The 25994-nt window shown below is 34.1% G+C and overlaps 1 non-coding gene and 1 pseudogene across 6 annotated transcripts; both read right to left on the bottom strand.

Annotated features, from left to right (window-relative positions):
• Positions 1-25994, bottom strand: part of LOC107861272 — a 61567-nt pseudogene that overhangs the window by 26371 nt on the left and 9202 nt on the right.
• On the bottom strand, positions 11656-16470 carry LOC107847555. 6 transcript variants are annotated; one of them, XR_007053469.1, is made up of 9 exons: positions 16282-16463; positions 15677-15756; positions 15464-15564; positions 15290-15362; positions 14966-15079; positions 14231-14443; positions 13709-13776; positions 13244-13515; positions 11656-12044 (listed from the first exon to the last, which is right to left on the bottom strand). It is a non-coding gene; the product is annotated as an uncharacterized LOC107847555 (transcript). The 6 variants fall into 6 exon arrangements; XR_007053464.1 differs by having other exon boundaries at positions 14231-14489; positions 16282-16462; XR_007053462.1 differs by having other exon boundaries at positions 14231-14836; positions 16282-16455.

Here is a 25994-nt window from a genome sequence, read left to right as displayed (position 1 = left end):
ACACATGAAAATTCTCCTACTGCTTAACTTCAATGCACATTGAAAATCATAAATCATTTCTTAGAGAGCATGGGAAAAAAATTGAAAATTATGACATACCTAAACTTTAACAAAGGTTGGATGATGGAATTATATCAGAATGAAGAGAAATAAGGGAAAAGAAATCTACATGACAAAATGGGCTATCCTAGCTAGCAGAAATGAATATGTTGATCAGCTAAATGAAATGTTAATTTCCAGATTTCCTGATAAAAGTAGAACGTTTCTTAGTTTCCACTCTGCAGAAGATGATATCAATAATTACTATCAAGAAAATTACTTGAATACACTAACACCAAGTGGTCTACCTCCACACAGGTGTGCTTTTTATTATTTAGTAATATAGAACTGTATTTTTGAATCAAATTTTCTGTAATATAAAAGTATGTATGATTCATAGACTAGATTACATAGAAAAATATTCTTACTATTAATTACTAGAAGGGCAACAAAATGCCAATATTTTCCTGTTCAAAAGGTGGAGAATATATGTAAGACCCCGCAAAATGCTAAACTTAACTCAGTCCTTAAAAGCTTGTTAAGGGGTCCCAGACTTAGAAAATTCTAGCTAAGTGTTCAGACTTAGTATTATTTTGGCCTTCATAAGTTGGCAACGCTATTTCACGACCTCTATGACTTTAAAATATCAATCACTAGGTTGATTCATGATCAGGAATGTCAGTAGGTGTTTTCGGACAGGTTTTGAATTTTTCAGACCTTATTTGAACCACGTTTTGGAATCCAAAATAGTGTATCGGCGTGATTTCGGCGTGGCGCGTCGATCAATATTTTGCTTGGCTTCCAATGACAATTTTCAGTGAACCAACGCGGACTCGACACGATACGTTGGTCATCGCATTATTCCCAACGACATAGGGCGTCGATGGTTCAACTTTCAATCTTTCAAACCCGCGTCCAGAGGGGTAAATGGGCCTTTTCCCACCTTATATCAGCCCCCAAAATATATCATTAAGCCATACAAGAGGCAAAGTATACTCATTCTCTCTAGAATTTATTAAGAAAAAATCCTAGTTCATCACATTGAAGATCCAAGACTCAAGGTTTCCACCATTATTCTTCAAGAATTCACCAACTAAGGTATGTGAAGTATTTACCCAAGGGTTACTTCCACCCTTGGAGTCCAAGAAACTCTTTTAAACTTCAAGTAGTTGGAATTTATGACTTCCATGATTGGAATTAAAGTGTATTCATGATTATTATTTGAATTAGATTTCTATTTCATGATTTATTATATGTTTCATGTGGAATTGGTTATTATGTGTGTAGATTCGTATGAATCCATGTTAAACCCCTTGAAATTGTGAAATTGGAAGTGAATCATGATGCCCTCTTATTATGTACATATATTATGCTCACCAAGTGCTTGATGAATTGTTCATGTGAACTAATAAGGGAAAGAAATCATATCATGCTACCTTATGTGCAAAGTTATACCATGCAAGTGTTTGATAAAATGTCTCTATAGATACATTATGAGGAAGTGTGCATTTTATGCTATGCAAGATCATGTGATGCTTTACTTTTCATGCTATTAAGTCCTGAGAGTATTTAATACCCGACAATTTAGTTGTTTACCTAGATCCAGTGTTAGATATAGAATAATCTTAGTCATGTCATGATCAGTAGTATTCTCAGTCAGTTACAGGACTCAGGAAAACTCAGTAGACACCGTATCAGTCCAGTCTAGTTCAATATTAAGTTCATACCTAAGTAAATTCAGTTAGTTAATAGAATTCATTGGTATTCTGTCAGTCAACGGAACTCAGTGAACTCAGTTCAGTTCAGTTAGATAGTATAATCAGTAATAGCCCATTTAAGCCTAGTCTGAACTAGGAAATTGATTCAGTGTCTATTTAGATGGGAGTAGGATTCCACACCGAGTTAACCTAGGGATGGGAGTATTCCTGCCAGTGGAGGGTTTGACCCTTAGTAGCAATCCCTGCGTTACAGAACTACGTAGCCAGCGTAGGTTGAGATATCTTTCTACCAAATATTATGAGAGTTGATATATCTCATTCGAGTTTTCCTGCCAGTGAGGGTTGATGAAAGAGCTTCCTGTCAGAGAGGGTTAACTTACAGCTTGTCTTTACCCATGGCACAATATTGACACCCTTCTAACTGGGATTACAGGTTGGACCCCAATCTATGTAGAAAGGGGCATGTCGGTTAGATTATTACCTCCCACAGTCTCAGTTTTAGATTCAGTCTCAGAATTGAACTCAGTTCAGTTTTACAGATTCAGGACTGTCAGATACATTCATTCAGTTATTAGTAAATCAGTATCAGTATACTCAGATATCAGTTAATCAGTATTCAGACTCAGTATTCAGTGTTATCATGATCTCAGTCACAGCTACGTATTCATTCATGTACTCTCATCCAGTTATACTTATGTTATTCAGTCAGTATTGTCATGCATATGAACCCATGCATTTCAACCTACCTTACTTAGCATACCAGTACATTCAAAGTACTGACGCATACTTTTCTCTTGCACTATGATGTTTTCTATCATAGGTTCAGACACACGGGCTCCCGAGTACCCTTAGCAGTTTAGATATTAGCAGTCAAAGTTAGTGGTGAGTCCTCATAGTTTGAGGACATGATTTTTATTTCAACATTTCAGTTTATTTTAGTAGTTGAAGTTAGTGGGGGACTTGTCCCATCAACTGTACATTTCAGACTATTTAGAGGCTTTTCAGACTAAAGTATTTTCAGACAGATGTTTCAATTTTGGTATTGCTATACCGTATTCAATTTTATATCAGTATTGAACCTTATGGCAAATTTCCACCTAATTTCTGTATATTTACAGTATTATTATTCAGCTATTGCAGCAGGTACCAGTCATGGGTTAGCTTGTGGTTCTTCAGGATTATGAGCACCATGTAGCATCTGGGGTAAGACTCAGGGCGTTACAAACTTGATATCAGAGCCTAAGGTTCAACAGAGTCCTAGGAAGTCTGAAAGATGCATCTAGTCGAATCTTGTGCATGGGTATGTAGCATGCCACACTTATAGGCAGGAGGCTGGGAGGTGTTTTAGGAAAAGTTTTCCTTCTTTCAGTATTTATGTCGTGCGAGTGAGGATGAGCTCCAGTTAAACTCCTTGTCTAATCCAAATTTCTCTTTAATTTACAGAATATGCCTCCAAAGAGGACTAAGGGAAGAGGAATAGGAGACCAGCCAGAAACCCAGCCCATCCAACTAGATCCTCTGGATGAACATGTCTCTCACGTCGAGTTCAGAGCAGCTTTCACCACCCTAGCTCATTCTGTGGCAGCCCAAAATTAACACTCAACTGCTGTTCTGGCCAACCCAATGGCAATAATGCTACTGCCAGGATTTGAGATCTCACCCAAATGAACCCTCTATATTTTACTAGGTCTAAGTCAGATGAGGACCCTTAGGAGTTTCTTAATCAGGTGCAAAAAGTTACAAACACTATGAGGGTGACGGCTGTTGAGAGCACTGAGTTTGCCGCATATCAGTTATAGGATGTGGCATACTCATGGTTTAAATAGTGGGAAGTAGAGAGGGCCACAGGTGCAGGGCCCATAGAATAAGAGGAGTTTGCAGTTGTATTTATGGATAGGTTTTTCCCGCTAGAATTGAGGGAAGCGAAGGTTTTGGAGTTTATAAACCTGAAGTAGGGAAATATGACAGTACAAGAGTATTATGTCAAGTTTACTTAGTTAGCCAGATATGTCCCGCATGTAGTAGTAGATAGTAGAGACAAGATGAGTAAGTTTGTGTCTGTGGTATCTAACAGTGTGGTCAAAGAGTGTAGGACCGCAGTGTTGATTAAGGAGATGGACATATCCAATCTCATGGTCCATGCTCAGCAGATAGAGAAGGCCAAGAATAAAGAGAAAGAGAGGGAGAATAAGAGAGCGAGAACAGGTAGTTTCAACTTTGCTTAGCCTAAGTTAGAGGGCAAGAATCGTTCTCAGTTCCACCCGAAATCCTTAGTTCTAGCTCCTTCCTCAGCCAGTGCTCTTGTGCCAAAATTCAAAGACGGCAACAGATATAGGGCGTCAGGCCCTAAACCTCAGGGTAGTGTTAATAGTACCCGAACCAATTCCCTTTGTCAGAAGTATGGCAGAAACCACCAGGGTATCTGCAGAGCTGATAGTGATGCGTGTTTTGGATATAGCAAGCCAGGCCACAGGGTTATACAATGTCCTTAGGTGGATTCTCAGAGCCAGCATAACCATCCCTCAGCTTAGTCCGATCACTCAAATCAACAAGGTACCGCATCCAGTGCCACAAGTGGGCGGTGTCTAAACAGACTCTATGCTCTTCAATCCCAACAGGATCAGGAAAGTTCTCCTAATATGGTCACTGATACGTTACAAGTTTTCCATTTATATGTCTATGCTTTGCTAGATCCAGGAGCTTCTTTGTCCTTTGTTACTCTATATATAGCAGTTGATTTCAGAGTTAGTCCTAAAATTTTAGTAGATCCTTTCTTAGTCTCTACCCCAGTGGGTAAATCCATCATATCTAGGCGGGTATACAGAAACTGTCTGGTTGATATCTCAGAAAGTCACTTCGGCAGACTTAGTCGAAATAGAGATGACCAATTTTGATGTCATTCTTGGCATAGATTGGCTTCATTCCTACTATGCCTCAGTCGAATACAAAAATAGAATTGTCCTGTTTCAGTTTTCGAATGAACCCATCCTTGAGTGGAGGGGTAGTACTTCAGCACTTAGGGGTCAGCTTGTTTCTTACCTAAGGGTGAGAAAAATGATATCTCAGAGATGTGTCTACCATCTCGTTCGAGTCCAGGACTCTAGTTCAAAAACCCCTACTCTTGAATTAGTGTCAGTAGCATGTGTTTCCCGAAGATCTTCTCGGAGTCCCTCCCAAAAGGGAAATCGACTTCGGAATCGATCTTCTTCCAGATGCTCAGCCCATATCTATTCCACCATACAGAATGGCCCCAACAGAACTCAGAAAGTTAAAAGAACAGTTGAAGGATCTCTTAGATTAGGGATCTATCAGACCTAGTGTGTCCCTGTGGGGTGCACCAGTTTTATTCATGCATAAGAAAGACAATTCTCTCAAAATATGTATTGATTACCGTCAGCTAAATAAAGTCACAGTAAAAAACAAGTACCTTATTCCCAAAATCGATGACTTGTTTGACCAACTTCAGGGTGCCAATTACTTCTCCAAGATAGACCTCAGATCGGGCTATCATCAGCTTAGAGTCAGAGAATATAACATCCCAAAAATAGCCTTCAGAACTCGATATGGTCACTTTAAATTCTTAGTCATGTACTTTGGTCTTACCAATGCCTTAGTAGTTTTCATGGACTTGATGAATCGTGTGTTCAAGCAGTATTTAGACATTCTTCATAGATGACATTCTTGTCTACTCCCACAATAAGCATGATCATGCAAACCATCTCAGAATAGTATTGCAGACTCTTAGAAACCATCAGCTATTTACCAAATTCAGTAAGTGCAAATTTTGGCTAAAGTCGATAGGTTTTCTTGGCCATATCATTTTCGGTGATTGCATTAGAGTCGATCCCTAAAAGATTGAAGTAGTGAGAAACTGGTCTAGACCCATTTCTTCGTCAAATATTAGGAGTTTTTTGGGCTTGGCTGGATATTACCGATGATTTGTTGAGGGATTTTCATCTATTGCATCCTCTATGTCCAGATTGACTCAGAAGAAAGTCAAATTCCAATGGTTAGATTCTTGTGGGAAGAGTTTTTAGGAGTTGAAGACTCGACTTACTACAACTCTAGTTTTGACCCTACCAGATGGTTCAGATGGGTTTGTGGTGTACTTTGATGCCTCCAGAGTTGGTTTGGGGTGTGTTTTGATATAGAGAGGTAAGGTCATAGCCTACGCCTCTAGACAGCTTAAGTCCCATGAAAAGAACTATCCTACTCATGATCTTGAGTTAGCAACAGTAGTGTTTGCCTTAAATATTTGAAGGCACTATTTGTATGGGGTGCACGTTGATGTGTTCACTGACCATAAGAGCCTACAGTATCTGTTCTCTCAGAAAAATCTAAATCTTCGTCAGAGAAGGTAGTTGGAGTTATTGAAGGACTACGACATGAGCGTCCTGTATCATCCGGGTAAAGCCAATGTAGTGGTTGATGCTCTTAGTAGGATATCTATGGGGAGTGTTGCTCATGTTGAGAACAACAAAAAGATATTAGCTCAGGAAGTTCATCAGCTTTCTTGACTAGGTGTTCGCTTAGTCGATTTAGCAGAAGGTAGTGTATGGGTACAGAGTAATTTAGAATCATCCCTAGTTTCTGAGGTAAAGGAAAAGCAGAATAGTGATCCCAGTATAGTAAAGTTAAAGAAATCAGTCAAAGATCAGAAGGTAGAGGTTTTCTCCCAAGGGGAAGATAGTGTGTTGTGCTGCCAGGGTCGGCTATGTGTTCTAGGTGTAGATGACTTGAGGTAGATAATTCTTGCAGAGGCGCATGACGCGCGCTACTCTATTCATCTACGGGCTACTAAGATGTACCGTGATTTACGGAAGATCTATTGGTGGAGTGGGATGAAGAGAGATATTGCAGAGTTTGTGGCTAAGTGCTCAATATGTCAACTGGTTAAAATTGAGCATTAAAAGCCTAGTGAGTCCATACAGGAGTTCAGTATTCCCACTTGGAAGTGGGAAGAAGTGAACATGGATTTTGTGATGGGTTTACCTCGTACTCATTGCCAGCATGATTCAGTTTGGATCATCGTAGACAAGATAACCAAATCAGCTCATTTTCTACCAGTCCATACCTCTTATTCATCCAAGGATTATGCCAATTTCTATATCAGGGAGTTGTTTAGATTGCACGGTGTTCCGCTATCCATAATCTCAGATAGAGCTACCCAGTTCACTTCTTATTTTTAGAAGACATTCCAAAAGGGTCTTGGTACCCAAGTTCACCTCAGTACAGTCTTTCATCCTTAGACAGATGGTCAAGAAGAAAGGACCATTTAGACTTTAGAAGATATATTGCGAGCGTGTGTGATAGACTTTAAAGTTAGTTGGGATGACCACTTGCCTTTGATTGAATTCACATATAACAACAGCTACCATTCCATTATTCAAATGGCTCCGTTTGAGGCGCTTTATGAAAGGAGATGCAGGTCTCTCATTGGTTGGTTTAAATTGGGTGAGGTCGCAGTGGTACGGCCTGACTTGGTTAGAGAAAGTCCAGTTGATCAGGGAAAGGCTTAAGACAGCTCAGAGCCGACAAAAATCGTACACAGATGTACAGAAAAAGGATCTCGAGTTTGTGATTATTAATTTTGTGTATTTGAAATTCTCTCCTATGAAAGGAGTGAAGAGGTTTAGAAAGAAGGGGAAACTCAATCCCCGATATGTCGGTACTTACCGAATTCTCAGCCGTTTTGAAAAAGTAGCTTACAAGCTTGAGTTGCCTTCAGATTTAGCTTCAGTGCACCTAGTGTTCCATGTCTTCTTGCTAAAGAAATGCATAGGTGACCTAGCAATCATAGTCCCTATAGAGGGCATAGTCAGAACAACCTCTCTTATGAAGAGATCCCAGTTAAAATCCTTGATTATCAGATTCACAGACTGAGGAACAAAGAAGTCCCTCTAGTCAAAGTTCTTTGGCGGAATCAGTCCATTGAGGAAGCTACTTGGGAAGTGGAAGTAGATATGCGAACCCAAGTATCCTCACCTCTTCTCCGCAAACTCAGACTCAGCCCAAGGTAATATTTTTTCTTAAACTTACTTAGTCTCATGTTCAGATATATCTACCAACTTGGTATCAATTAACGTTGCATACTCAGTCATGAATTCACAAATCAGTTCAGTCATGTACCCATGCATCAGATATGCTTGTTCAGTATATAAACTCAGCTTATTAGTAATCCCAGTCATGTATTTATGAATCATGTTCAGCTATGTACGTATGCATTAGATATGCATGTTCAGTATGATAATTCAGTATATCAGTAATCTCAGTCATGAAATCATGCTTCAGTTGTGCATGTCCAGTGTTTAAATCTAGTCTATTAGTATTCTCAGCTTAGTCAGTCTCATTCAAGGACGAATGTTCCCAAGAGGGAGATATTGTAAGACCCCGCAAAATTCTAACCTTAATTCGGTCCCTAAAAGCTTGTTAAGGGGTCCCAGACTTAGAAAATTCTAGCTAAGTATTCAGATTTAGTATTATTTTGGCCTTCGTAAGTTGGTAACGCTATTTTACGACCTCTATGACCTTAAAATGTCAATCTTTAGGTTGATTCATGATCAGGAATGTCAGTAGGTGTTCCCGAACGAGTTTTGGATTTTTCAGACCTCGTTTGAACCACGTTTAGGAATCCAAAATAGTGTATCGGCGCGACGCGTCGATCAATTTTTTCCTTGGCTTCCAATGACAATTTTCAGTGAACCGACGTGGACTCGACATGGCGCGTTGGTCATCGCATCAATGCCAACGACACAACACGTTGTCTTGCGCATCAATAGTTTAACTTTCAATCTTTTAAACCCGCGTTTAGAGGGGTAAATAGGTCTTTTCCCACCTTATATCATCCCTTAAAACATATCATTAAACCATCTAAGTGGCAAAATATACCCATTCACTCTAGAATTTATCAAGAACAAACCCTAGTTCATCACATTCAAGATCCAAAACTCAAGGTTTCCACTATTATTCTTCTAGAATTCACCAACTAAGGTATGTGAAGTGTTCATCCAAGGGTTCTTTCCACCCTTGGAGTCCAAGAAACTCTTTTAAACTTCAAGTAGTTGGAATTTATGACTTTCTTGATTGGAATTAAGGTGTATTCATGATTATTATTTGAATTAGATTTCTATTTCATGATTTATTATACGTTTCATGTGGAATTGATTATTATGTGTGTAGATTCGTATGAATCCATGTTAAACCCCTTGAAATTGTGAAATTGAAAGTGAATCATGATGCCCTCTTATTATGTGCATATATTATGCTCACCAAGTGCTTGATGAATTGTTCATGTGAACTAATAAGGGAAAGAAATCATGTCATGCTAGCTTATGTGCAAGTTATACCATGCAAGTGTTTGATAAAATGTCTCTCTAGATACATTATGAACAAGTGTGCATTTTATGCTATGCAAGATCATGTGATGCTTTACTTTTCATGCTATTGAGTCCTGGAGGTATTTAATACCTGACAATTTAGCTGTTTACCTTGAGCCAGTGTCAGATACTGAATAATCTATGTTATGTCACGATCAGTAGTACTCTCAGTCAATTACATGACTCAGGAAAACTCAGTAGACTCTGTATCAGTTCAGTCCAGTCCAGTATTCAATTCAGACCTCAGTAAATTAAGTCAGTTAATAGAATTCATTAGTATTTCGTCAGTCAACGAAACTCAGTTAACTCAGTTCAGTTAGACAGTATAATTAGTAACAGTCCATTTAAGTCTAGTATGAACTAGGAAATCAGTTTAGTGTCTATTCAGATGGGAGTAGGATTCAGCACAGAGTTAACCCAGGGATAGGAGCATTCCTGCCAGCAGAGGGTTTGACCCTTGTAGCAATCCCTGCATTACAGAACTACGTAGCCATTGTAGGTTGAGATATCTTCCTGCCAGATTTATGAGGGTTGATACATCTCATTCGAGTTTTCCTGCCAGCGAGGGTTGATGAAAGAGCTTCCTGTTAGAGAGGGTTAACTCACAGCTTGTCTTTACCCGTGGCACGGTATTGACACCCTTCCAACTGGGGTTACAGGTTGGACCCCAATCAATGTAGAAAGGGGCATGTCGGTTAGATAATTACCTCCTACAGTCTCAGTTTTAGATTCAGTCTCAGAATAGAACTCAATTCAGTTCTACAGATTCAAGACTGTTAGACACAGTCACTCAGCTCAGTACGAAACTCAGTATAGTTCTATAGAATCAGGACTATCAGATACAGTCATTTAGTTATCAGTAATTCAGTATCAGTATACTTAGATATCAGTTAATTAGTATTCAGACTCAGTATTCAATTTTATCACGATCTCAATTACAGTTACGTATTCATACATGTACTCTCATCCAGTTATACTCATGTCATTCAGTCAGTATTATTCATGCATATGAACCCATGTATTTCAGCCTACCAGTACATTCATAGTACTAACACATACTTTTCTCTTGCTCTATGATGTTTTATGTCATAGGTTTAGTCGCACGAGCTCCCGAGCACCCTTAGCAGTTCAGATCTTCAGTAGTCAGAGTTAGTGGTGAGTCCTCATAGTTCGAGGACATAATTATAATTTTACCATTTCAGTTTATTTCAATAGTCGGTGTTAGTAGGGGACTTGTCCCATCAACTCCACATTTCAGACAGTTTAGAAGCTTTTCAGACTAGAGTATTTTCAGACAGATGTTTCAGATTTGGTATTGCTATACCATATTCAGTTTTATTTCAGTATTGAACCTTATGGCAAGTTTTTGCCTAATTTCTGCATATTCACAGTATTATTATTCAGCTATTGCAGCAGGTATCAGTCATGGGTTAGCTTGTGGTTCTTTGGGATTATGAGCACCATGTAGCGTCTGAGGTACCCATGTAGCGTCTGAGGTACAGACTCAGGCCGTTACAATATAATCATTTGAAGATTAACAAAGTGATAGTCATCCGCAATGAATTAAACCTGGTTGTTCCCTACTATGTCAATTTGCAAATGTGCATCATATATCATATGAAGCGAAAAGCAATAACAAACTTTAGGACTGACTGATAAGTTACGTCCCAAGAGTCTAAGTGAACTTATTTTCCACAAGCCCAGACAAACAAGTAGATTGACACAGACAGAAGCGCAAATGCTTGACCAAAACAACAAATAAATGATTATATAAATTCAGATCAGTATATAATTTAAACCATTCCTTAATGATAACTAACATATAACAAATCCACACTTGAAATATAATTTGGTTGAATTTTACGTGGTACTTCAACAAAGATATTTAATATTCAGAAGTATAAATTCTTAATGGCTACTCATCAGAAGTAGAAAAAAAATTCAAGCCATTAAAAGGAAAGCAAGAGAGTCCTTTACAGCCTTCTCACCTTCCCAACCCCCAAACGCGCCCAAATGAAAACGTTTTATCAAACTTTTCATTCCTATATAAAATGAAGTTCATTTCTGCAATTCCCCTAATTTTACTGCAATCTGATCACACTTCTGTTTCCCAACTATACCAGACTGCAAGAACCCCACTGTATTTTTTGAATTCCCCATTTTCAGGTCTCTTAAGCATCTCTTCTTAATTTCAACAGTCAAGTCGACTTTAGCTCTTACTAATAAACATCCAATTAATATCATGTTATCAAACACTCCAAGCTTAGAAACTCTTACACCCCACATTTACCCCTCCCCACAAACTTTCCAACATCAACAACCCAGTGTGTCCTACAAAATAAGATCTTGGAAGGTAGAGATGTTGCTTCCAACAGACCCTCGCTCATGGATAATAACAAACAAATAGTAACAAAACATGAACTATCACAAATCTATACAACCAAACCAAGAAACCCCCTACATACACCCAAAAAATTAATCAAGAAAACACCAAAAACAAACCAAATTCAAGAATCACCAAGTGGGTATCAAATCATTTCACTAATTAAACATCAAATAAAGAGAGATTACACAATGGACATCGGTGAAGTACGAAGAGAGGATAACTAGGAAAGTGATAGCAGACCAAAAAAAAGCACCAAGAGCAATAGCATGAGCTCTATTATAACGAGGAGAATGACACATAGCCAACAAGTAACAAATGCATTGAACCAATGATCTTAAGTGAACCAATACCGGTAGCATCAGTATGTAAATCCTTGCCAATTTCTTTATAAACACCAAGTAACAATGTCTCATCACCTTTCTCTATTATACAAACAACATTCACCAATACTTCAACTGCAATTTCTCGCATCAATTGAAGCTCCATCTCCTTTGTAGGTGGCTCAGACTTTAGCTTTTTAACAAACTGTCGAGAATGAAACAAATATGTTTAAGAGTGGGAAAAAGAGTTTCATATGAAATAAGTTTATGTATGAGTATTATATATTACTGAAAACGATAAGTAACCTATTCATTCATAAAACATTCAAGGGAATTTACATATCTCTCAGTGAATGTAGCTCACAATTCACGTAATTCTGACAATTACATATTGTAACTAAATAACATTCTACATAAATTTCAAGAAAAAAATATTAACGTGTTGAAAGATACTCTAAACATATAGCTATAGTTCTATTAATTATATGATCTTTATATTAGCACATTTGATTGAAAACTTATTATTCAATTTCTTTACAGTATCATTTTAACAACATTTTATTGGTTTGCAGCTTGGTTTTGAAAAAAAATGTACCTATCATGTTACTAAGAAATTTGGATGCTTCCAATGGCTTATGTAATGGCACAAGAATGATATGTAGAGGTTTTGATAAGAATGTCATACATGCAGGAATAATGATTGGGCAAAATGCTTTCAAACATGTGTTTATCCCACGAATCCAGCTATCACCTCCCGAAAATGAAGGTTACCCATTCAAATTCATTAGAAAATAATTTCCAGTGCGACTATGCTTTTCAATGACGATAAACAAAGCCCAGGGACAGACAATACCAATTGTTGGATTGTACTTGCCACAACACATTTTTTCACATGGACAGTTATACGTTGCCCTCTCAAGGGGAATATTTATGTCATCGACAAAGGTTTTGGTTATGACGGAGCAGCCAAAGCGGAAAAAAAGAACATACACCAAAAACATCGTCTACAAAGAGATCTTAGGTAAGATACAACACATAAAATTACCTGATACAAATTTTTTTACACCTAATATATTATTACTGACTCACCTCAAATATTTGTGTTCACAAGTTTAGGAGATACACAATTACATTAGATTGAGCTATTCTGGCAAAGTAATGACATTTATCCTTTTTTAAAGTACTTTTAATGTGGCTAGACTCATAAAAAGATATTTAGTTACATCATTCAACAGTTATGTTTTGTTTCTATTATTTTCTTCAGTTTTACAAATTAAGCACAAATTTTACGAAATAATCAACAACATAACACTTTGATAGTTAGGCAAAAATACTACAAGCATCTATCACATAGCACATTATGACATGAAGCATTTAGGTAAAGCAAAGTATATGTATACTCACTGCTTTGTTCAAGGTGGAAACTACTGCAAACTGCTGATATATTGTTAGTCGTGCTAAGAATCATCTGATCCATACACCAAATGAACCAACTATAACGGCTAGCCACAACTGTGATTTGGGGATGCCTCTGCTGAATTCATTTACCTCCAGTCCTATACTCATACTCCGGAGCGATGCTGGAACGAGTAATAGAAAGAATACTCCAATGGTAGTTGGTGCCCGGGTTGGATGAATTCATGGTGACTCTTTTTTAGAGACAATAAGAAATAAACCTACAAGAATTCGTAGCATATCAATAGTGAGTTAAGAAAAAGGTAATGATGGTTCCTCTGAAAGCCAACCAATAGTTAAAAAGGCAACAATCAGTTGACGAAGTTATATCTACACAAGAACTTGACACACCAACAGTAAATCTATGTACGAAAATGCTCAGACTTCATACAAGTGAAAGGATCAACTAAAAACCTTAGTTATCCTTCCTCGGCGTCCAGCTTCTACTGCCTCACAAATTTTCTTTATCTTCAAGTGATTCTCTGTTGAAATTATTTACCAATACCAGTTAAAATACATCAGAAAATGACAGTTGCTCATATGCATGGAGAGAACATTAATACACCAAACTACGCTACATTCCCAATCCAACATTTTACTACCCCTGCAATATGATACAATCCGGGTTAACATGAAGGTATCCAAGGAAAACACCAGAAGAAAAATTCCTAATGAGAAATTTTAGAGCAACTGCAACAAAGGACTACAACATACAACAAAAAAATACCCAGTGCAATCCCAAAGGTGGGGTTTGAGAAGGGAAGGGTAAGACGTACACACACCATACTCCTACCTTTGAGGGGTAGAGAGGTGGTTTCAAACGAACCTCGACTCGAAAGAGAAGTTATTTAGAGAAGGGTTTCAAGAAGAAAGAAATAGCACCAAAATATCATGATACAAAAAGGACTGCGTCATGTTTACATAAAATATCCATACCTTATGAAATACCCATGTTCAGCAGCTATTCCGAGCCTTTCACATGGTACAAACCATTCACTTAATGAACTCCTTCCACTTTCACTAACAATATACATTGTGTTTTTAGGATCATTGCTTAAAGAACTCAACAGCGCAGTAACTTCAACACTTGGAGCTTTAATAAATGATGGCTGAGGTACTACAGTGCCATCATAGTCCAAGAATATTGGCCTACATTCAACGACATCATTGTATGCAGTCTTCTCATAGCGAGGAACTGGACGATCAATCAAAATAACAGGCTCATAATTAGATATATCATAAATTTGGTTGATCCTTTCAGTAGTTGAATATGTCTCCCTCTTTGCTTCCTGAACATCTTTGCCCAAGCTACGAGCAGGATTTACTATTTAAACAAGAATAAGTTTCCCCTGCAAATTCTGGTCCTGCTGTGGTAGGTACTCAAATGCTAGCAATTTCAAACTAATGCCTTTGAAGATGTCCGTATCATCCACACCCAAAGGAAACAAACTATCTATTAATAAATCTCATTATTTATAATTTCCTCTTCTCTAAATTATTCAAATAACCCAGGATGACCATCAAGAGAATGTGGCCTGGCTACTGCTATAGTCGCATTTGAGGGAGCAAGACGAGCACGAAAGAGATTTGTGGGTGTTAGACAAAGGCCATCAGGAAGATGGGTTACTGAAATTAAAGACACTATACAAAAATAAGGGTATGGTTAGGTACCTTAGACACAACTGAAGAAGCAGCAAGGGCATATGATGAAGCTCCAGTTGTGGCAACATCAAGTCTGCCGACTGTAAAGAGCTGAGGTTTTGCTTCTCCAGGGTGTCTTTTATCCTTTAAAAGGAAGACACAATAAATATAAAAAGTCAAGAGCATAGTAGAAGCAACGCCATTTGAAAGTAACAATTTCTGTTTTTTGGGAAAAACTTTTAGAACTCTGTGTACATAACACAGCTCTACAAAACAACTAATTATTCCCAGGACACAGTTTTCCCAAAAGAACAAACATTTCAAGAAGACCCATACAAGCAGAAGACAACGTACCCAACTCTTTATAAAATCATCTAAAAGTGATATGGCTGACTTAGTTTCTTTCTCCCCTGATGAGCATATGTACCTGCAATTTTATTAAATCTGAATCAACTCGACTAAAAGACATAAAAAACAAAAGTCCAAACTCCTCCGTTGTCATTGATAAAAAGAGAAGGATAGACACACCCTTTAGGCTTGTTTAATGCAAGATAAACCTTCGAAGACAGTTTCTTACGAAGACGATTTCCTTTGACATAAATTACATCCCTAGCTGGATCGACTTTAGTCTGCCAACAAGGGGAATAAATGTCAAGTTGTCAACAATCTATCCAAAAAAAAATTTGCACTGTATTTAAAACCTATCAACTTTTGTAATGTGGGAGCATTTCTGAACTTGACCTGTGGAGTCTTGCAAACAGACCCGTTCACAGTAACCCGGCCTTGAAAAATCAGCTCTTCACTGATCCGTCTGCACGCCACTATAAAACAAATTGTTCTTAATAAAATGACTCCCATTATTTTAACATCTCATTAGTATCCCATATATATACAATAGATCTTGCACTGCAATAAAAACAAATACTTTCTATTTTCTAGCTCCAGTAACATTCAAATGAGTTAGCAAAGCAAAATAATTTTTTAGTCTCTTCTCTCAATAAAGCAGTGCATGTATAAATAAATTTGGAGACATTTCAAGAAACAATTCAAGTATCTCAACTGACATAAAAACATCAAACATTCAAAACTGGCAAGATTAAGTCTACTTGACACATTATATGTGAAGATATAGTAATTAAGTAATTATCCAGAAGCACCAAAGAACCCACTTTGAAATACTCAAAACCAAGCCAAAATCTCTAAACCAAGATCTTTCTTTAAACACTAAACACCAATGCAAACTCACAAAAGAAATAAAAACAGCTACAGAACAAGAAACCAAACCCTTTTTTGTTCTAATCGCAGATAATCAAAACAAATCGAGTCTGAGAAAAAAGAGAACTCACAGTGAATACATGTTAAATCTCATTGGAACAACATAGAAGCTATCTCTGTAAATCATTTCTCACATTAAGTCTGGATAAGTTCACAGTGAATATGTTCATCAACAGAAGATGAAGCTTCTGGATTTCACAGCGTACCATTTGTTTACTTTCCCATTTCATAAAAGTACAACTACCATTTCTTTACTTTCTTATTTCATATAAATGATTTTGTTGTGTTTATTTATTTGGGCCGAGACGAATTTGGGCCGTATTATATAACGGGTTTGGGCCATATTATGTCTATGAAATATTTGAAATTTAGTGTAAATTTCACTCTCGATTTATCAATTTATATGAGGTGTTTTAAATGCGTACAAATTTTAAAAGTTAATTTTTATGATTTATATTTAAAATCAATTTATAGAATTTTTATTATTATCAATCATCTCATTATAAGTGAAATAGAATTTTAATTTATTATTACTAATTACATAAATGACTAAATTCCTCTTTGATTAACTATATTATTTTATCTTAAAAATTTTACTTCTTTTTTGTGTCAACTTGTGCACATCCAAAATTTAAGGTTATTTGTGAGCTGAAACCAAGTCAAAGAACATGTTTATATATTATGTCAAATAAAAACTTATCAATATGTATCATTCGAACAAACTTATTAACAATATGCTCAAAATATTCAAATAACAAAACATACACACTATAAAACCTATAATATATTTTTTTATACGTTTACTTAAAAAAATTAATAAAATAATATGCAGTATCATAATAGAGAGGAAATGTTTGAGTAAAGAGATAATTTCATGAGAAGAAAAAGAAGCTTATGGAGTTCAGACAAAAACAAATACTAATATTTGTTTATTTTCGTAATTCATTTTTTTTTGTATTTTAAAAATTATTGGGCCTTTTTGGGTTTGGGCCATAATTTACCATTTTACTCTTCAATATGCAAATTTATTATAGGAAAAAATACATAAAGTAGCATACTTAAGTATTAAATTACAAAAAATAGCAACATTTTTATCAAATTACATTTTGTAGCATTTGTATTTGTATGTATTTGTATTTTTGTAGCAACAGTTTGCAAAAATACAAAATACATATCGATCATAAGGGCAGTAAAAATCATATATATTTGTATTTTTGTAGCAACAGTTTGCAAAAATACAAAATACAACTTGTTATATTATGTAATTATAAAACTGTTGCTATAAAACTCATAATTAAAGGGATAAGTATGTTATTTCTGAATTTTGCCCTTTATTATATACATAACATTTTAAAGTTTTGTATAAATTTTACTCACTATTTATCAATTTATATAAATTATTTTAAATGAGTACAAAGTTAAAAATATTAATTGTTACGATTTATGTTCTAAATTAAATTATATGTTTTCTATTATTATAAATCATCTCATTATAATTACATTTTACGTAAAGTAAAAATATATAGAATCCTAAGAATAAAAATAACTTTTCGTTAAAATAACCTTATTTTAGAAGTAGGAAATAAGTAAGTATAATGACAAAATGCCTTTTTAATCAACTGCACTTTTTTATCTTGAAAAATTTATTGTTTTCTAATTTTTTTTGGTATTTAATAAAATAACACTTGTGCAATTAATATGTTTATTCTTAGAAAACGCTTGATACACGTGCAACGCACATACTATGTTCTAGTATCAACAATAATGAAACTAGCAAATTACGAAATATCTTGATGGATTTTTTTACAAGTAAGATTAAATAATAATGTCTAAATATGTTAGTTGGAGTGGTTGATACGAAGTTGAAAGTTAAGATAGTTATAAGGAAAATGCTGAAATTTTTTTTTTACTTCCATCGTACCAAGCGTTCATTAGTGTGCTAATATTCAAAATCAACTAGTTGCAGTACCTGGAAATACTCAGGCATCAACAGTGGGAGTACAACTGCTTCCTTTAGAATCCTCTTTGCTTCAGTTAGTCCGGCAACATCATCCCACTTCACCCCTAGATTTGTGTTCAATATTTCCACTTCAAGCCTAGCAGCCAATTCAAGATCAGGTCCATTGCACTTTCCTTTTGACTTCACTCCTTTTACGACATTCTGATCAGAGGCGGACCTATGTATAGAGTAGAGAGTGCACGTGAATCCGCTAGCCTCGAGAAAAACTCTATATATATAGGTTATATATCTGTATATATACCAGTGAATTTAACTAAATATATGTTGTGCATCCTCAAAAACAATTGATTGTGTTGGTGTAGTGGTTGAACTTGTAGCATAAAATCACCTTTTTGGGTGGAGGACTTGGGTTCCCACCCAACTATAAATGTTTTATAGCTCCTTTTTCCAAGTACAATTTGAATGTTGCTCTCTCTCCCAGACAACATTGACACACACATTATTTATGTATTTTTAAGTTTATTACAAAAATACAAGCTCTCCTCCAATTTCAAAAGGTAAATTCCCCCTATTTTATATTATATAATGTTTATTTTACTTTTATTTTTTAATTATTGACTTATTTTCTATTTAAAAATTAGCAATTTAAAGTTTGAAATAGGCTTAAATCCAACGTTTTCTCGTAGCAATCATTTAGCAAACAAATCTCTCAGATTTTCTATTTTTAAAAAACTCTCTATTATTGTTGAAAATATAAAAGTGCATCGAATTCAAGTACGGTGAATAACACTTTTTTGTCATATTAAACCAAATTAATGATATTTAATAATATTAAGTTTTCAAAGAACTATATGTCGAATTTTGGCACTATCAATTATTATATTTAAATATAAAGGTGCACCCGTCAAGCTCAAATCCTGAGTTCACCTTTGATTCTGATAGTTATAAACAAGGACGGTAAAAATATTATAAAGAACTTAGGACTCGTTTGGTAGGCCGTATTAAATAAAATAATCCATGGATTAAAAGTTAATCCACCTATGTACAATGTTTGGTTGCCCAATTTAAATTTAATCCCACCTAATACATGGATAGCTAATACACCATAGAGTGTATTAGCTTATCCCTAAGAAACTATGGGATTACTTATCCATGGCTTAATAATACATGGATAAAAGAATTAAATGACTCAACTACTCCTCAATTCTTTTTATTAAATTTTTCTTTAAGTTTCATTTTAAATTTAATCACTATAAATTTGGTTGTTATGTTACCTTTTAATTTGCCAACTTTTTTTTTTACTTTGCGTATTTGGATCAAGTGCTTAAATATCATTACTCCCTTATGTTGGTTGATAGTTTCGAATGTGAACTACATTTATGCTATTTTGTAATTGTTCAATTTACAGAAGGATTAATTTAAATAGAAAAAATTATTGTCAAATAAATATATAATTTGAAAATCTAAAATTATACTATCAACAATCCGTGATATTCTTACATAGTGTGCTTTACATTTTTTTAAAATTATTTCTCTATAATATGACAATTATTTGTTTGTTTTAAATTTTTCTTGATTAAATAAACTCATTTTTTTAAAGAAATAAATGATCAACTAAGCGGAATGAGAATTATTATTCATATTTTAACTTTTTTAAGATTGCGCAAAGAATGAGCAACTTGACTAGTTAAATAAAGTAGAAAATCTCATAAAAATTTAAGGGTATAATTGTAAAAAAGATTTTGTTGAGTTTTAAAATACAGGATATATCTAGTTTTTAATACAATAAATCAAACACTTGATAAAAAATAATCCTTTTATTACTAATCCCTGCATTACTAATTCTTATATTGCTAATCCATGTATTATTAATCCATAGATAACTTCTCTTTGTACCAAACGACCCCTTAAAGTCTTAGCATAGTAGAAATAGAGACTAGAGCTTTTGTGTTAGTAAAAAATAATTTGTGAATTGAGTCTACATGGTGGCCTAAAAAGCAATAGTATTAATAGTAGATGAGGTACTTGTACCACTTGTTTCGCTGGGTTTCCATCCTTCCCAGCAGAACTGATCTACACTACAAAAAATAAGGTTAATTATGGAGGTTTATTTGCGGAGCTTTCAAAAATCCCTACTACAAGATTATTTTGTAGCATTTATCTTAACCCCGTAATATAAATTTCTTGTGATGGTTTTATTGTAGAGTCTTGTAATAACCTCCACTAATTGTATCAAATTGTGAGGTTTGCCATAATTTGTGGTGGTTAATTATCCCCACAATATAGGTCACTACTAAAAGCAGGTCGAAGATTAACAATTTTTTTCACTTTTTACTAAAATTGATGGGCTCAATAACGTCGTAAAATGGTGCATTCGATTTAAGAAAAATGATAGATCATTTTGGTTAAAATTGACGGATGCCGATCAATTTTATAAAATCGTCGGAGTTCCTCGATTTTTCAGGAATATATTAAAAGTGTAGCAATTTGAAATCAAATCCATACCACAATATTAAACAATTCTACCACTAAACCACACATTTTTTCATTAAATACATTTGTGCTTTTTATCTATATTCTTCAACTACAATTTTGTACTTCAAAATCAAAGAGCATCAAACTAAAACAAAACTCTTTGTTTTTTTTTAGAATTTTTGTGCATCTTTGTAACAAATATATATAACCGACAGATGTCTATTAATTTTATTCATGTCGATCACTTTTTTAAAAAAGATTATTGAAAAATCGATGAATTTCATCATTTTTTACAATTTGTTAACAGTGTGTATCGACTAAAAGCTTGAAGTATAAAAAACACTTTAGAGAATAAGGAAATTAGGATAAGTAGAATTAAGATTGAATAAATATATTGCAAGTTTAATCAACATGAGAGGAGAAAATTCAGTTGGGATGATACTATATGAAATTTTGATGACAAAATGCAAACAATTTAAATATTTAGGCTCATTTTTTCAAGAGAATGAAATGATAGATGAAAACATTAATCATATAATATATAATTGAATAACTAAAATGTAAACAAAAACTATCGCGGTACGATAAAAAGATGTATATATATATACCAACATGAAAGGTAAATTCTAAAAAATTCAATTTTGGTCATAGTTACTCTCAAGAATCAATTCTAAAAAATTCAATTTTGGTCATAGTTACTCTCAAGAATCATTTGATAGAGTGTATTATAAGAGTATTGTGGTATATGATGTATTAATTGTTGGTGTTTGTCCTGACTTTCTTATCATAATTAAATTTTTCTTTTGGTACCATAATTATGTTTTCCTTTAGGAAAAGGAAAACATATTCTGCATATTTGGCTATCCTTATTCGTACAGAAAAAGATTGTATACTCTATAAATAGAGGTTCCTTTCATCTAATTTGGTAGCATCCACAATGTAGTCTTAGGGATTTGAGAGTATTGTTTGGAAGGAGGGGGGGGGGGGGGGGGGGGACTTTGTGAGACACAAATTTTGCGGTGTCACTTGTGTGAACCTCTTTTTTATTCTGAGTGAATTGTGTGAGATTGTCTCTCTTGACAGTCTGTACTCTCATTTATATAGTGGATTACTCATCTTCTTTTGTGGATGTAGGCCGATTGACCAAATCACGTAAAACTCTTGTGTCTCTTTTGGTGTATTTCTCATTTATCATGGTATTTCGAGGTGTGCTTTGTTAGCTTCCGCATGACACCTGATTATTTCAGTCCTAACATTAATAAAATCTGACACACAATTTCATTTAACCCCCAATATCCTTCATTTTTTTATTTCATACAAATATTCAACTTAGGAAGCATTATTAATCTAGTTTTAAAATAGATCGTAATAAAATATATCGATTGAGGAAGATGTTCTCTAATTTTAGCATTTCGATAGCTAGTGGTAGAATGCTAATAACATAAGATTGTAGTTTGATGGTGACTGTTGAGAGTTGGTTGATAGTGATAGTTAAATTGTGGTGATAAAAAATGTTGATGATTAGAAATATATAATGATGATTGACGGTGGTGATTGTTGGTAGAGACCGATGATTGTTATGGTAATGATTATTGGTAGTACTTAATGTTGACACCCAATTTTGACTGATTGATATTCCTTTTAGGCTGTTATTTTATTAAAATTATTAATTTCAAATATAAATATTTTTTTTTACATATTATTCTTGTATTAAACAGATATCGACGTGTCACATTTATAATTTAAAAAATATTCAAATTATTTTATTACTTTTACTATCATTTTTACAATTTATCAATATAAATATAACATTTTCTTTTACATAATCTTGTTAATATTTATTAAATCATTTTTGTAAATATGCACACTCATAATTTACAAACACGTTATCATATATTTTTACGTAACATCAATTTTACACACGTAGTTTATTTTAATATCTTCATTTTATTACGTCATTATTATTAAAGTAATAATTCATTTTCTTTAATTTTCCTATGTCATTAATTCTTAGCCACTTTTGTACCCAATTAATGTCAATTTTAGCCAAATGTTGATTCTAAATTAGAATTCAATTTTTTTTATCTATTTTTAAATTAATTCAGTCTCAGGCGTTGATCAAAGTATATCCAATGGCTGAGATCAATGCACTCTATTATTTCCTTTTAAACCAATACCCCAAATCCGAACTCCCCATTTTTCTCCCATCAGCTGCACACCCATTCTACTTTTTTTCTCTACTCTCATTGCTCTATCAGCAGCCATAGCTGTCGCCACTCACCCCACCAGCGAATACCATGTTCCGGTGAGCCACGTCACTGGTAAGACTGTTGCCATCCCCTCGAACGATGATGCCATGCAACCGACGATCACCATACCTTCATCAAACCAACGCCGCTCTTCTCTTTCTAATCACCGGCGATGAACAACTATGATCAGTGAAACCCCGACTCCTGCCTACGTCGCCTCCTTTCTCCCCATTCCAGCGATGCCAGCAAACCAGCGCAACATCCTACTAGCTGGCGAACTCTTCGAACCTGACTCTGCTTATATGTAATGCTAACAAATTTAGTTTCACTTGAGAACGTAAAAGATTTTATATTTCTATTTTTTTATTTTTGATTTGAAAGATTAGATTTTTATTTGAGTATTGAATTGTCGGTTATGATTCTTGAAATATGTAAAATTTTTTTTAGTATTGAATCAGATCTAGGATTTTTGCTTCATTTACATACTACTAATCGTTTTTATACATACCAATGAATTTGGGCAATGCAGGTTGTATATATATGATTTGAATATTTATTACATCAACATAGATTGATCGTATTTTCAGTATGAGAGTTTGTCGCCTTGCAGATACTTACTCCATGTACAAACGTGCATCAACTAAAAATCAGTTTACTGATTATGAAGATAGACAAGAGAATATAGGTACCCTCAGCACTCTTTTCTTTTTATTTGCGACTTCGATCCAAGATTTAGAATCACAATGGGTGTTCAAGACTTAATATATACTTTGTATAATTTTCATAGTATATTTTTTCGACAAAGTCTGTTCAATTGCACACCTTGCATTACATGTGGCTATGCCACTTAAGTACAATTTTTTCATTTTTATGGATATGTATAATATTGTAGGAGTAGAAAGAAACATGTTAAAGTTTACTGCAAATTTATATGGGGTTCAAAGAGTACTCACAAGATGTCTGCTTTTTAAATTATGAGTTATGTTTAAGATATATTTCTCTCTCTCTTGTTCCAAATGAATGAAATCATAAAATATGTATTTTTATGAGCTTTCTTACTCTAAAGCTACTGCCAGTATCTGAATTTTTAGGAGCTCAAATAGAGAAATAAAACTTTGCCAATTTGATTGAAGGATGTCTTCATTTTTCAATAAAATAGTAATATACTCCTCCAATGTACCATCAACTTAGATATACATCCATAGGACATGCTCCCTTCATTTTTAATTTTTTTGTTCTACTTTTATTTTTAGCAGTCTAAAATAGAATGCATCTTTCCTTTTTAAACCACAAGATTTTGGTCTGATTGCTTAATTTGTGTGAAATTTTGGTAAACTGAGATTTTCTCGTATTCTTATGAATTAATCGTATGTCAACGCGTTGTTCTTATTTATGGAATGATTTGTTGTGTCCTTGGCTGATTTTCTGCCTATTTAAATAAGTATAGACTTTATATTTATTTGCCCACTTATTTATGGTAATTTTGAGATATTTGATTGAGCAAATTCTTCTGATATGAGCGAGCATTTTATGAAAAATATTGTTGGCTGATGGTATCACAAATATTCTTTTTCTTTTTATTTTCTGACTGAAACTTTTACATGATTGACTCAATCACTGATATAATAAAATTATCGTTTATTTGATTTGAAAAGCAGTTCTTTCATTATTATTTTTGGTAAGGGTTTACAACCCCCCAACCTATATAAGCAGGTCCTCTTTTAATTAGCTGAACAACTCTTTTTGACTACTACTCTCTCCTTAAAAATAAAAAAAAAAGACTACTAGCTGGTTCTACTACAAAGAATAAAAATTGTTTCTCAAGCTCTTTGGTGTCTCTTTTTGAATTTAGTTAGTGATCCCTGTCTGTGCCTGTAATTTTATTCATGGGATTAGTTATACTATATCAACTTGTATCTCTTTTCTTATTAATTAACTCTCTTCTTTCAGTCATGTACTTATGTTCATTTTCTTACTACAATGTTATTTATTAACTTATGGGGAACTTTATATGAATGGTCTTCTTCAATGATACATGACTATAGTATCTTGGCTGTGACCATATTGGTTAATTGTATTCATTGTTTTTAACTCTGTTGTTTTGTATTCACCATTTTTTTTTTCATGTTCACATGCCATCTTTGATATAGGTTTTTCACTTCACAAGTTGAATGAATTGGGAAAAGACTGAATACCAACAATTTCTTATTTCGTTGTCCGCTCCAAAGGTCAGATTCTTGTTTATATATTCCTTATGTTTGCTTCCTTTCCATATCCACCCTTCCTCAACTTTTATGTTGTTTGCTTCATCTTTTTCATATTTCTTAGTCTTTATATAAAAATCTATGTTTTAGTTTACTTGTCTACTTCAGAAAAATTAAGCGAGTTTTATTATAGTTTTTTCCTTTCTATCCTCAATATTAAATAATTATATAAAATACTATCAGTCAAATTTAGATTCCAAAGTATTATTAACAACGTTAATTTAATGAAATACTCCTAATAATTTTTTTTTGAGACTTGTGTCAGGTCAACATAAATCAAGTAATATGAAATGAATCGAGTAATTTAGTAATGGATTATAACTATTTTGGTTTCTTATAATCAACTAATTAGCAAACTGCATTTAGTTTTTTAAGTATTTAATGGTTTATAAGTTTTCATCTAATGATTTTATTTAATTATTTCAGTCCAGTGATGCAAATAAAAAATGCGCTTACTTCACTCGTGGATGGAGAAGCACTAGACAAACATTTGGTGTCTTTTCATATTAGATTTTTATGCAGCTGAAGTTGTAAACTTTAGGTTATCGAAATCGAAATTGTTAATTATGTGTGACATGAATTTAGATTTGTACTGTTTTGTATTCGAAATATTTTTAGTTTAGTCTATGTTATAAGTGGTTGTATATGTTTTAATTGTGTTGTTTTGTACGCTGATAGTTTCTATTTAGTCTATGTTATAAATGATAGTATAATAAAATTATTTTTATGTATGAATATAATTCTAAAGGTTTTAAAAAAATAAAATTAAAACAATATGTGGCGGTTATAAATGCCTATAAAAAAACTATACAAGATATTGAGACTATATTGTGGGG

Source organism: Capsicum annuum, chromosome 1, assembly GCF_002878395.1.
Source record: "Capsicum annuum cultivar UCD-10X-F1 chromosome 1, UCD10Xv1.1, whole genome shotgun sequence".
Lineage (NCBI taxonomy): Eukaryota > Viridiplantae > Streptophyta > Magnoliopsida > Solanales > Solanaceae > Capsicum > Capsicum annuum.
The sequence above is the reverse complement of the archived record's forward strand: the minus strand, read 5'-3'. Positions and strand labels throughout refer to the sequence as shown.